A 12,500-nucleotide genomic window follows, 5' to 3' on the forward strand; every position below is an offset into this window, starting at 1 on the left:
CATCCAACTAAACCTTGGCCTTCCTCTTGTATGTCTCCCATCAACTATTGCATTCATCACCTTCTTTAGCAGACAGCCATTTTCTATTCTTTCAACATAGCCAAACCACCTCAACACATTCACATCCACTCTAGCTGCTAACTCATTTCTTACACCCGTTCTCCCCCTCACTACTTCGTTCCTAACCCTATCTACTCGAGATAAACCAGCCATACTCCTTAGACACTTTTTCTCAAACACATTGAATTTGTGTCTTTCCGTCACTTTCATTCCCCACAACTCCGATCCATACATCACAGTTGGTACAATCACTTTCCCATACAGAACTCTCTTTACATTCATGCCCAACCCTCTATTTCTTACTACTTTCTTAACTGCCCCCAACACTTTGCCTCTTTCATTCACTCTCTGACGTATATCTGCTTCCACTCCACCATTTGCTGTAACAACAGACCCCCAAATACTTAAACTGATCCACCGCCTCAAGTAACTCTCCATTCAACATGACATTCTACCTCGCACCACCTTTCCTCCCCGTACATCTCATCAACTTACTCTTACTCACATCAACTTTCAACTTCCTTCTCTCACACATCTTTCCAAATTCTGTCCCTAGTCGGTCAAGCTTCACTTCTGTGTCTGCAACCAGTACAGTATCATCCGCAAACAACAACTGATTTACTTCCCATTGATGGACACTCTCGTCTACAAGTTCCTATCCTAGTCCAAGCACTCGAGCATTCACCTCTCTCACCACTTCATCAATATACAAGTTTAACAACCACGGTGACATCACACATCCCTGTCTCTGCCACACTCTCACCGGAAATCAATTGTTCACTTCATTTCCTATCCTAACACATGATTTACTACCTTTGTAGAAACTTTTCACGGCTTGCAACAACCTTCCACCAACTCCATATAACCTCATCATATTCAAAATTGCTTCCCTATCAACCCTATCATACGCTTTCTCCAGATCCACAAACGCAACATACACCTCCTTACCTTTTGCTAAAATTTCGTGCATATCTGGCTAACTGTAAAAATCTGGTTCATACAACCCCTAGCCCTTTTAAAACCACCTGTACTTCTAAGATTCTGTGTATATAGAATAATTTTCAAAATATTACCTACACCTAAGCCAAACTAATATAATTATTTAATATATAGGATATTTCAAACGCCATATTTCCTAATGTTCCTTTTTTTCATATATTGAAATTATTTCAGTTCAAACAGCATCATATTTCTGTCATTTTTTGGGTGAAGGCAAATCAAAGGTGTCGAATTTATTTGGCATACAAAAGTACCGACTAATTAGTAACGATTTGGCGGACAAATGATATCACCTTCTGATATTGATGAAAGGAAAATAAAACCCTGAAACGCCATTAAAATGTTAATTTCATGAAACTTCTTTCACAAAGAAAAAATTTGTTTATATATATATATATATATATATATATATATATATATATAAAGGTAGTAGGTTGGCCAGGGCACCAGCCACCCGTTGAGATACTACCGCTAGAGAGTTATGGGGTCTTTTGACTGGCCAGACAGTACTACATTGGATCCTCCTCTCTGGTTACGGTTAATTTTCCCTTTGCCTACATACACACTGAATAGTCTGGCATATTTTTTACATATTCTCCTCTATCCTCATACACCTGACAACACAGATTACCAAACAATTCTTCATCACCCAAGGGGTTACTGCACTGTAATTGTTCAGTGCCACTTTCCTCTTGGTAAGGGTAGAAGAGACTCTTTAGCTATGGTAAGCAGCTCTTCTAGGAGAAGGACACTCCAAAATCAAACCACTGTTCTCTAGTCTTGGGTAGTGCCATAGCCTCTGTACCATGGCCTTTCACTGTCTTGGGTTAGAGTTCTCTTGCTTGAGGGTACACTCGAGCACACTCTCCTATCATATTTCTCTTCCTCTTGTTTTGTTAAAGTTTTTATAGTTTATATAGGAGATATTTATTGTTGTTACTCTTCTTAGAATATTTTATTTTTCCTTTTTTCCTTTCCGCACTGAGCTATTTTCCCTGTTGGAGCCCCTGGGCTTATAGCATACTGCTTTTCCAACAAGGGTTGTAGCTTAGTAAGTAATAATAATAATAATATATATATTTACCTGTAAAGGCCATTCGATTACTGCCTAGATGAATGCGTTATGGGGTTAGAAAAAAAGGGAACAACATTGGATGCAAGCATATAACCATTTGAATGAGATATCAAAACTTTCCAATCACCCAAAGATTTTCCTTTTTTTTTTATAGAAAATAGAAATCTTATGAAGAGAACATGGAACGGCTTAACTGTAACTTTTAGAATCAAATCCTTTTCAAATATCAAATCGTTATTGAAGCTTGCTTTATCTTACATAGTGTTTTCATTAAAGGATACACACGTGGTACTAGTTTAATTATCGTTATTTTGATTTAGTATTCCTTATCTATAATTAACATGGATACATCTTTTCACCATGCATTGTTAGTTTAACGAATCAGTGGCTGACTATGATAAATTAAAATCAATATAGTAAAGGAACGGTTACTCTGGAAAGTTATTAACGGAGAGAGAGAGAGAGAGAGAGAGAGAGAGAGGAGAGAGAGAGAGAGAGAGAGAGAGAGAAAATCAATATATGGTCTATTAAAAGATTCATTCGACGATATGACCATAAAGGGACTAAAAGCTCGGATCTAGTTTTCCATTTGAAATAATTCAGCACAAAGTTGAATAACATTCAACCGCACATGACGTCATTTTCCAAAATGATAAATGGAAAATGCGCTTCATGTGCAAATCTGTGTGGGGTGTTTTTGAGAAATGCCGTTTGGTTTGTGATTTGTTAATGCACGTTCCAAAAAGTTACTATGAACGAACGCAGTATTAGGTTTGCATGGGGCGAAGGCACAGAGTTGAATGTAGCGTTTAAAAAAAAAAAAATACATTAACGAGAAGTAGGGAAATATAAATTCAATATCTGAATCAACAAAAACCTGATTTGGAGGTTTCAATTTATTCTCTTTTTTACGCAACGAAACAATGACTGAAACAGTACCACCTTCAAAAACATAGTTTTATATAGAGAAAAATTCATGTAATTATTCGCAAAATTCTTGAGAAATATTACAGAGGCGGATGGGATTAACGTTTTAGGTTACAAAACCTCATAAAAACAAAACCGAGGGAAATTTTCGAGATGAAACAAATTTTCAAAGGCGTTAGTCTATTAGGAGTCATTCTGGGTTCTTTTCTAGTAAAGATCCTGTCTGTTGTCACAATGAACAATTGTCCTAGCCTGTAAAACACAATTCATGAATGTCCTTTTAGTATATGCTTGGACCTTAATGTACATTGTAAATCTAAGTGTGTGGCACGGGTTGATCTTTATGGCTGTGAATTTTGATACATACAAACATATACCAAGGCACTTCCCCCAACTTCGGGGGGTAGCCGACTTCAACAAATGAAACAAAACAAAGAAAGGGGACCTCTACTCTTTACGTTCCTCCAGCCTAACAAGGGACTCAACCGAGTTCAGCTGGTACTGCTAGGGTGCCACAGCCCACACTCCCACATTATCCACCACAAATGAAGCTTCATAATGCTGATTCCCCTACTGCTGCTACCTCCGCGGTCATCTAAGGCATCGGAGGCAGCAGCAGGGCTTACCAGAACTGCGTCACAATCGCTCGCCATTCATTCCTATTTCTAGCATGCTCTTTTGCCTCTCTCACATCTATCCTCCTATCACCCAGAGCTTCCTTCACTCCATAAATCCACCCAAACCTTGGCCTTCCTCTTGTACTTCTCCCATCAACTTTTGCATTCATCACCTTCTTTAGCAGACAGCCATTTTCCATTCTCTCAACATGGCCAAACCACCTCAACACATTCATATCCACTCTAGCCGCTAACTCATTTCTTACACCCGTTCTCTCCCTAACCACTTCGTTCCTAACCCTATCTACTCGAGATACACCAGCCATACTCCTTAGACACTTAGTCTCAAACACATTCAATTTCTGTCTCTCCGTCACTTTCATTCCCCAAAACTCTGATCCATACATCACAGTTGGTACAATCACTTTCTCATATAGAACTCTTTTTACATTCATGCCCAACTCTCTATTTTTTACTACTCACTTAACTGCCCCCAAAACTTTGCAACCTTCATTCACTCTCTGACGTACAACTGCTTCCACTCCACCATTTGCTGCAACAACAGACCCCAAGTACTTAAACTGATCCACCTCCTCAAGTAACTCTCCATTCAACATGACATTCAACCTTGCACCACCTTCCCTTCTCGTATATCTCATAACCTTACTATTACCAACATTAACTCTCAACTTCCTTCTCTCACTCACTCTTCCAAATTCTGTCACTAATCGGCCAAGCTTCTCTTCTGCGTCTGCAACCAGTACAGTATCATCCGCAAACAACAACTGATTTACCTCCCATTCATGGTCATTCTCGTCTACCAATTTTAATACTCGTCCAAGCACTCAAGCATTCACCTCTCTCACCACTCCATCAACATACAAGTTAAACAACCACGGTGACATCACTCATCCCTGTCTCAGCCCCACTCTCACCGGAAACCAATCACTCACTTCACTTCCTATCCTAACACATGTTTTACTACCTTTGGAGAAACTTTTCACTGCTTGCAAAAACCTTCCACCAACTCCATATAACATCATCACATTCCACATTGCTTCCCTATCAACTCTATCATACGCTTTCTCCAGATCCATAAACGCAACATACACCTCCTTACCTTTTGCTAAATATTTCTCGCATATCTGCCTTAGTGTAAAAATCTGATTCATACAACCCGTACCTCTTCTAAAACCACCCTGTATTTCTAATATTGCATTCTCTGTTTTATCCTTGATCCTATTAATCATTACTCTACTATACACTTTTCCAACTACGCTTAACAAACTAAAACCTCTTGAATTATATTATAAATATGGCTTGGCATTCACTTATCATATAATCACTGTTTTATGGTTACTACAAAGGGATTAAATTACCTATTTTGGATAAAATTATACATTTACCTTGAAAAAATCGTGTCCTCCAAGCAAAAAACATTTAATTCTCTTTTGTATTACTTTTTATGGGGTTGCGTTGAAGTAAACCAAAAATACATTCTCAAATATTCAAAAGATTTAATCCAATGATCAATCATGGAAGTATTTGATTACATCATTATATTGACAAATGGCTATTTCCCCTATGATCCAGTTGTCCTCAACAAGCTCTGTCCTGTCTAAATAGCTCATTTGTAATCGATTATGCGTTCAAACACAGTTAATTATTCCTATCAGACTTCCTGTCCCTTGCCTTTTAGGCTTGCATGTTGTGGGCTTAGGCCAACTGGTACTTAACTATATTATCTTGAATTTTTTTTCTATTATAACGTTGCCTGGCAAGAATCCTTCATGCTCCTGAGGGCTTTGCAATTGTTTTGCATGGTCATTTTTTTCAAACTAAGGTAAAATTTTTGCGTATGAATCTTGATGCAGAATGACAATCATAGAGCAGAAAATGATAGAGAGAACATATATATTCTCCGTATAAAATGTAAGAATAGCTGGTATCTTCATCCGTTTGCTTATCAAAATTAGCTAACCATGTTCAAATTAGCATCATGTGCGGAAGTTCGATACTAGTCTACCTCGACAAAACTTTAAAATTACGATTAGGTTTGTAGGTTTCAATGTTTGGGGGAAAATGATTAGAAAATCATCAACAAAATTCAGTGGTCAAGCTTTTTCGTCAAACAGATGTACAATAAATGTGTCTCATCCCCAGGAACATTTACGTTTGAGAGGCATAATGCTCTCTTTCCGCCAGTGGTTTCTTCGATGATATCGGTATTGTCATCAGCAAACATAGTTTAGTAAGCAAATTAAGCTTTTGTGAAGTTCAACAGGAAGATTTTGTTTACTAGTTCAACTTATTGATCCAGAATTGAATTTGCCGAAGCTTATCTGTTCTAGTGACCTTATCCAAGCTCCATAAAATATTTGAAGCCTGTTGCCTGGTAGATAAGAAATCCAGTGTCCCCACGTTCACGGGTTTATTTACGACTTTCAGATGCCAGGAAACCAATATCTATTGTGCTGAATAGCAATCACATGTACCCATCATTAACCTCATCTTCTCCATCTATTACAAGGTTATTTGATCTAACTAGAGAATGCAAAAAAAAAAAAAAAAAAAAAAAAAAGATAAAAATAAAAGAAAAAATGGGTCATGCAGTAAGAGAAAAAATATAAAAAAGGATTTGGTGAAAAATAAAAGAGAATATATCCTGATTAATTACCAAACTACATTTGATGCCAAGTAAAAAAAAGAAAACTTGAAACTCCTCATGTATTCAACTAAAAACGTACTCCTTTGGGAACCACCGCTTATTATTATCATTATTATTGTTATTATTATTATTATTATTATTATTATTATTATTATTATTATTATTATTATTGTTGATATTATTACTATTGATAGCAGTAGTAGTAGTAGTAGTAGTAGTAGTAGTAGTAGTAGTAGTAGTAGTAGTAGTTAAGAGGGAAAACTAGAGAGATAAAGGGGAATTGAGGTGTACTCATGAATATCCTGATCTATCTATCTATCTATCTATCTATCTATCTATCTATCTATCTATATATATATATATATATATATATGTGTGTGTGTGTGTGTGTGTGTGTGTGTGTTCATCCACTGTGAGAGAAATTGTGCTTTTAATTCCAATATATTACTGTAGAACTTTTACTATTTAACACAACCGTACATACAGTATACTCATCGATTGCAAGGTATTATAATGCATACAGTGTTAGAATGCTGGCATGAAACAGTAATTGCTTAAAGGTTTAAAGGCCGCTCGTAAATGGCAAAGGCAAGTGACAGGGACATTGTCCCATCAAGCAGGATATTGCCCTAGAGACTGACCATATTACATAAAATCAACACTAAGACACCATTTCACCTAAACTAATCCCAAGGAGTGCCAAGCAAGGAGTACCAAGCAATAGCTGCTGGTGACTCGCTAGATAGACCTATATGGTCGATCCCCAGTCTGGCAATCACCAGGTAAAGACGCTACCACTAGGCCACTACAACAATTAATGATATTATTAAATGATAATAGGAATCTGAGGCAGGAATCCTTGTATTTATGTAATTCCTTCGGATTCTCCCGCTTAAGCCTTTGGTTAAAGTAAAGTTTTTTCCCATCCATTTCTTTTTGTCATTACAAAACTCTGTTTAGATGAATATTAATATATATATATATATATATATATATATTTATATATATGTGTGTGTGTATGTATATATATATATATATATATATATACCGAATTATTCTCCTCATAATTTTCGTTGAATCTCTAGAAAATTTTGAATATTTCAAATTATCCTATTTCTTTTATGATTTTAATAAAATTGAAAACACATTTGCAGATTTTTCAAATCGTAATTTCAGCCTATCCCTCATATGTAAAAGTATTTGTAAAATAAGATAATATATATGCACACACACAAACACAATATATATATATATATATATATATGTATGTGTGTGTGTATGTATATATATATATATATATATATATGTTTTTATACAATTCATACACAAAAACACGCATACACTGTGGCTGGATGTTACAAAACAAACCCAAAAACTATATCACCCTTAACAGACAAATATCTATAAAACACAAAAGTTTCCTTCAGGTTATCACAAACCAGACTCATGTACAAAATGAATAGTAAAATTAAACCTATAGTAACCCTTGATTACTATTTTTGTTAAAACTATAACTGTCCGTTGGCCTTAATGATTATTCCCCCTTATTGTAGACTTCCTCTCGTGTCATAAACTCTTAACAGGCATTAATAATTAATATATGAAAAATCTAAATGAGAGTTGAGTATTGATATCTCTTCTTTAAATAAAGTGATAATTACATTATAAAAATTATATTATTCTTATATATTACATTAAGCCAATAACTAACGTTATCTGGGTACAACAAGCAAGTGTATATTTGCCTAAGAAAACTAAGTAATACAAAATGAGAATAGTTTCATTGAGTTTTTTTGTGTTCAAGTATTTTTTTTTCCCAGCAATGGCCCATTCCATCCATTCCAAAAAAAGTTAATGTGAAAGAAGTACCTGTAAAATGTGGGAGGATTTTCCACTGCCAGAGTTGCTTGTTTAGGACAGGTTAATCTCTATAAATCAGCAAATGGCTACTTTGCGCTAAGGTGGAAAACGTAAGTAGCAAAGGATGATTTATATGGAGGTGCGGAGAGAGAGAGAGAGAGAGAGAGAGAGAGAGAGAGAGAGACAGACAGACAGACAGACAGATCTACATGAATTCTATATGGAATCTGAATCAATCGAAATCACTTGATGAAATTGTTAGTCTATTCTTCTTTTCAAGTTAAATCTTAATCGTCTTGCTAATTTTTCTAGATTATTTTTCGTAACACGAGCATCTTGGCTTATTTACAAAGATGTAAACTGTAAATAAACGAATTAATTGCGTGTTTCATTTCCCTATTGGTAAAAGAATCACATCATTAGTAATATAACTGTCAACTACTGCCCAGATTGTAAGTTGCTGATTCATATACAATTGAATTTACGCTTTGAAATTAATGTAGCGGCCATGAAGGCACCTTGAGACTTTTTTGTGTGTATTTTTTTTCATACACGATTATACACGTACGATAGCTTGACTATCCTAAAACAATCCCGCTCCAATCATATACTTTGCAACACAGGTACCATGAGTAACCCAATAATAATAATAACAACAAAAAAGTACATTAGTTTCAAAGAATTTCAAAGTCTTCGGACTCGCTGAGGGACAACTGCTAGTGTAACAGGATAATTGAAGATACAAGGACCTACTGCAGCTGCACTGTGACTATTCAAGGCATCAATTTTAATTTCCTCTTCAATATACTTCACTGCACACCAATTTCACATTCGTTACTTTGTTTTTTTTTTCTATGTTTACGACTTGTGAGTAGCTCGGGCTTTGCATTTCTCTGTTTCTTTCATAGGCAAAGTTTCAAAAGGGCTACTTATTCTCGAGAATGCTTAAAAGATGTTCCATTTCACTACATACAAAACGTGAAGGTTGAAATTTCCGTTTATAAGTTAATTCATTTCAGAGTTTCGAGCTTAGATTGAAAACTAACTCTATTTTAAAGCAAGCACCCCTAGATGATTGTAACGTGAATATGAGCAAGACTAAATTTGTTTTTGTAAATAGTTGAAAATGTAGCCAAAGGGGCAAGTTTTGAATTGCCAGGAGGAATCCCGCGTAAGTCATTGCCGGTTGTTTATCGTTAAGTGTATGTTAGTTTTGAAAGTTTTCTTTTTAGCAAACTGACATAATTTGTGAAAGAAAAAAGCAATGTTCTAGCTATTCACTGTTCACTATATCTGGCCGTATGACAGAAAATTTACAGAACAAATAACTGACCTGTTGCATTCTTATCTCTGGGTAATTTGTCTCAAGTTAGTCTTCGGTATTAAAAACTTTGAAAGGAGATTGGTTTTAATTTTCTTTAGCATGCCATGATAGTAATCAAAATTTCATCTTGCCTGGAGTTCAAACTCTATATGAAATTCTTGATGGAGAGTAATTATAAAGTAAACAGCAATACAGTTTTTACTATAAATATTCTATAAACAGCAAAATATTCAAATATTTTGCGCTTTCAATTAAGTTACCGTTTATAATAATTTTCCGTCGTTATATTTGAATATTTCTATTGTAATACCGAAGAAAAAGATAAAATTCTCCAAAAAAGCTTTTATGATTTGTGGATCATCAAAAATATAATAAAACTCCTAGGAATTTCTGAACTTCACACTTTACCCTTCATATAATATAACATTTTATCATAGTAAGACACTGGTAATTATTGGTAAGCAATATTTAATGGCTAATATGCTAGCAAATATTTAGTCCTAAACATCATTCTTAAAAAATCAATTCTCATTTAGTGGTTAATGGAAAATATTCATAAGAATGGGTAAAAATGTCAAAGCGATATTTTACAAACAATAACGCCGCCACCTGAGTCAGGTCATCAATAAATCCATAGAAAAAGAATGCGTAAATAATAATGGCGCCATCTACCATGAAGTGAAACAAAGGAGTTAAGTCATATTAATAAGTGTCATTAATAATAACTCTTTCCTTCTTATCACAAACTTAATTATGAGTTAAATGAAAATATTTTCCTTAAAATGAAGCGTATCTTTAATCCATATATATTAGTATTCCATTACAATTGGAAGTTTCTCAAGTATTACGAACAATTTATTTTGCTTAAAATAACGTCAATGTTTCACCCTTTTCATTAGTATTTAGTCGCGATGGGAAGTTTCACAAGGGTTAGAAACAATTTATTTTGCTTAAAATAACGCCTTTTTTTAACTTTTCATTGGTACTTCATCATAATGGGAAGTTTCACAAGTGTTAAAAACAATTTATTTTGATTAAAATAACGCCTTTTTTTTTTTAACTTGTCATTAGTACTTCATCACAATGGGAAGTTTCACAAGTGTTAGAAACAATTCTACATATGAAGTAATAACCGTGAATTTTGTTGTCATTGGGATTATCAACACCCAATCCTCTCAATTGATTCTATTTAACCAACACTATGATGGATAAGTCTGGCATGGTGACATATGTTTGTTTTTCATGAATGCAATTATATTATGAATGAACATGTATGTGTTATGAGCAAACAGATAGTAACCACTTATTGATATTTTTTCGGAACAAAGAAAAATAATTTGCTTTTATTAGCATAAACAAAGAAATTATATATATATATATATATATATATATATATATATATTCCTTTCTCACCAGACGCCAGGTAGGCCTCCAGGCCTGTCAGTCGTCCTGCTTCAAGAACTGTCTCCATTCTTGGCTATCCTCATAGAGCCTCATCTCATCAACTTCCCGCAAACTGAAGCCTCTCCTCTCTACTCCTCTCTCTATGTTTTGTAGCCATCTCAGTTTTGGTCTTCCTACCGGTCTCCTTCCTTTTGGTGTCCATTCCAAAAACCTTACAGGATATCGCTCTTCCTCCAATCTTTTGACATGTCCAAACCATCTAAGCTGTCCTCTCTCCACAAAATCCAGAATCCCCTCCACTCCCAGTTCTATTCTAATATCTTCATTTCGTAGTCTATCCAGTCTTGTCACACCTTTTATGAGTCTTAAGGCTTCCATTTCAGCTGCTTGGAGATGGCTTCTAGTTCTTGATGTTAATGTCCATGATTCATGGCCATAAGTCAATATTGGTCTTAAAATAGCTAGGTATATTATGGTTTTTCACTTTACGAGATATGTTTCTGTCTTTCATTAGTGGGCAGAGCAGATACAAATTGTTACTGAATTTCTGAATTCGGGTAGTTATTTCCAGTTTTGGATCGTTTTTGGTCACAAAACTCCACTCCTAAGTATTTGAAATTGCTACACTGTTTCAATGTATGACCTTCTAATTCTACATCTACGATGTTTGGTTTTCGTGATAGGTGCATAATCTCTGTCTTATCCTTGTTGATCCGCATTCCATTTGCAGTTAAGATCGCATTCCAGTTGTTGACGTTTTCTTGGAGAGCTTCTGCGTTGGGGGGCTATCATTGCGTGGCCATCTGCATACAGAAGGTTGATGATCATATCTTCAGCTTCGTCCTCGCCTCGTTCCCTCATACATTTGTCTAGGAACAATATAAAAAGAAGTGGAGAAAGGACGCTGCCCTGTCTTACTCCTGATTTAATTTCAAACCAATCTTCATTCTCTTGATTTGTTTTTTACTCTGGATTTGATGTTTTGATAGGTGTTATAAATTGCTCTTATAAGTTTCTCAGGGATTCCATAGTAAGGGTCTTTTAGGGCATCCCATATTTTCATTCTTGGTACTATATCAAAAGCCTTTTCTAGGTCTATAAAAGCAATATATCTGTCCCTGTTCCATTCCCAGCTTTTCTCAAATATCATCTTGAGTGAGAAAATCATATCGGTTGTCCCTCTTCCTTGCCGAAAACCACTTTGCCATTCCCCCCAGCTTTGGTTCAACATATCCTCTCAATCTGGTTTCAAGAATTCTTTCATATATTTTAAAAGCGTGTGACATTAGGGATATTCCTCTATAATTGCTGCAATTTGTCTTGTCACCTTTTTTATAGATTGGGCATATTAGATCTCTTCTCCAGTCTTCAGGTGGTATTTGTCCATTCCAGAGTATGTCGATTAGTTCCAGCAGCCAAATGACTCCATCCTCACCCATGTTTTTAAGGAGCTCTGCAGGTATTGTATCCACTCCAGGTGCCTTACCATTTCTCATCCTCTTGAGGGCATTTTTTTACTTCCTGTGTCGTTATGTCAGGTTCTGCATCCCCAACCATATCAAATTC

Source organism: Palaemon carinicauda, chromosome 8, assembly GCF_036898095.1.
Source record: "Palaemon carinicauda isolate YSFRI2023 chromosome 8, ASM3689809v2, whole genome shotgun sequence".
Classification (NCBI taxonomy): domain Eukaryota; kingdom Metazoa; phylum Arthropoda; class Malacostraca; order Decapoda; family Palaemonidae; genus Palaemon; species Palaemon carinicauda.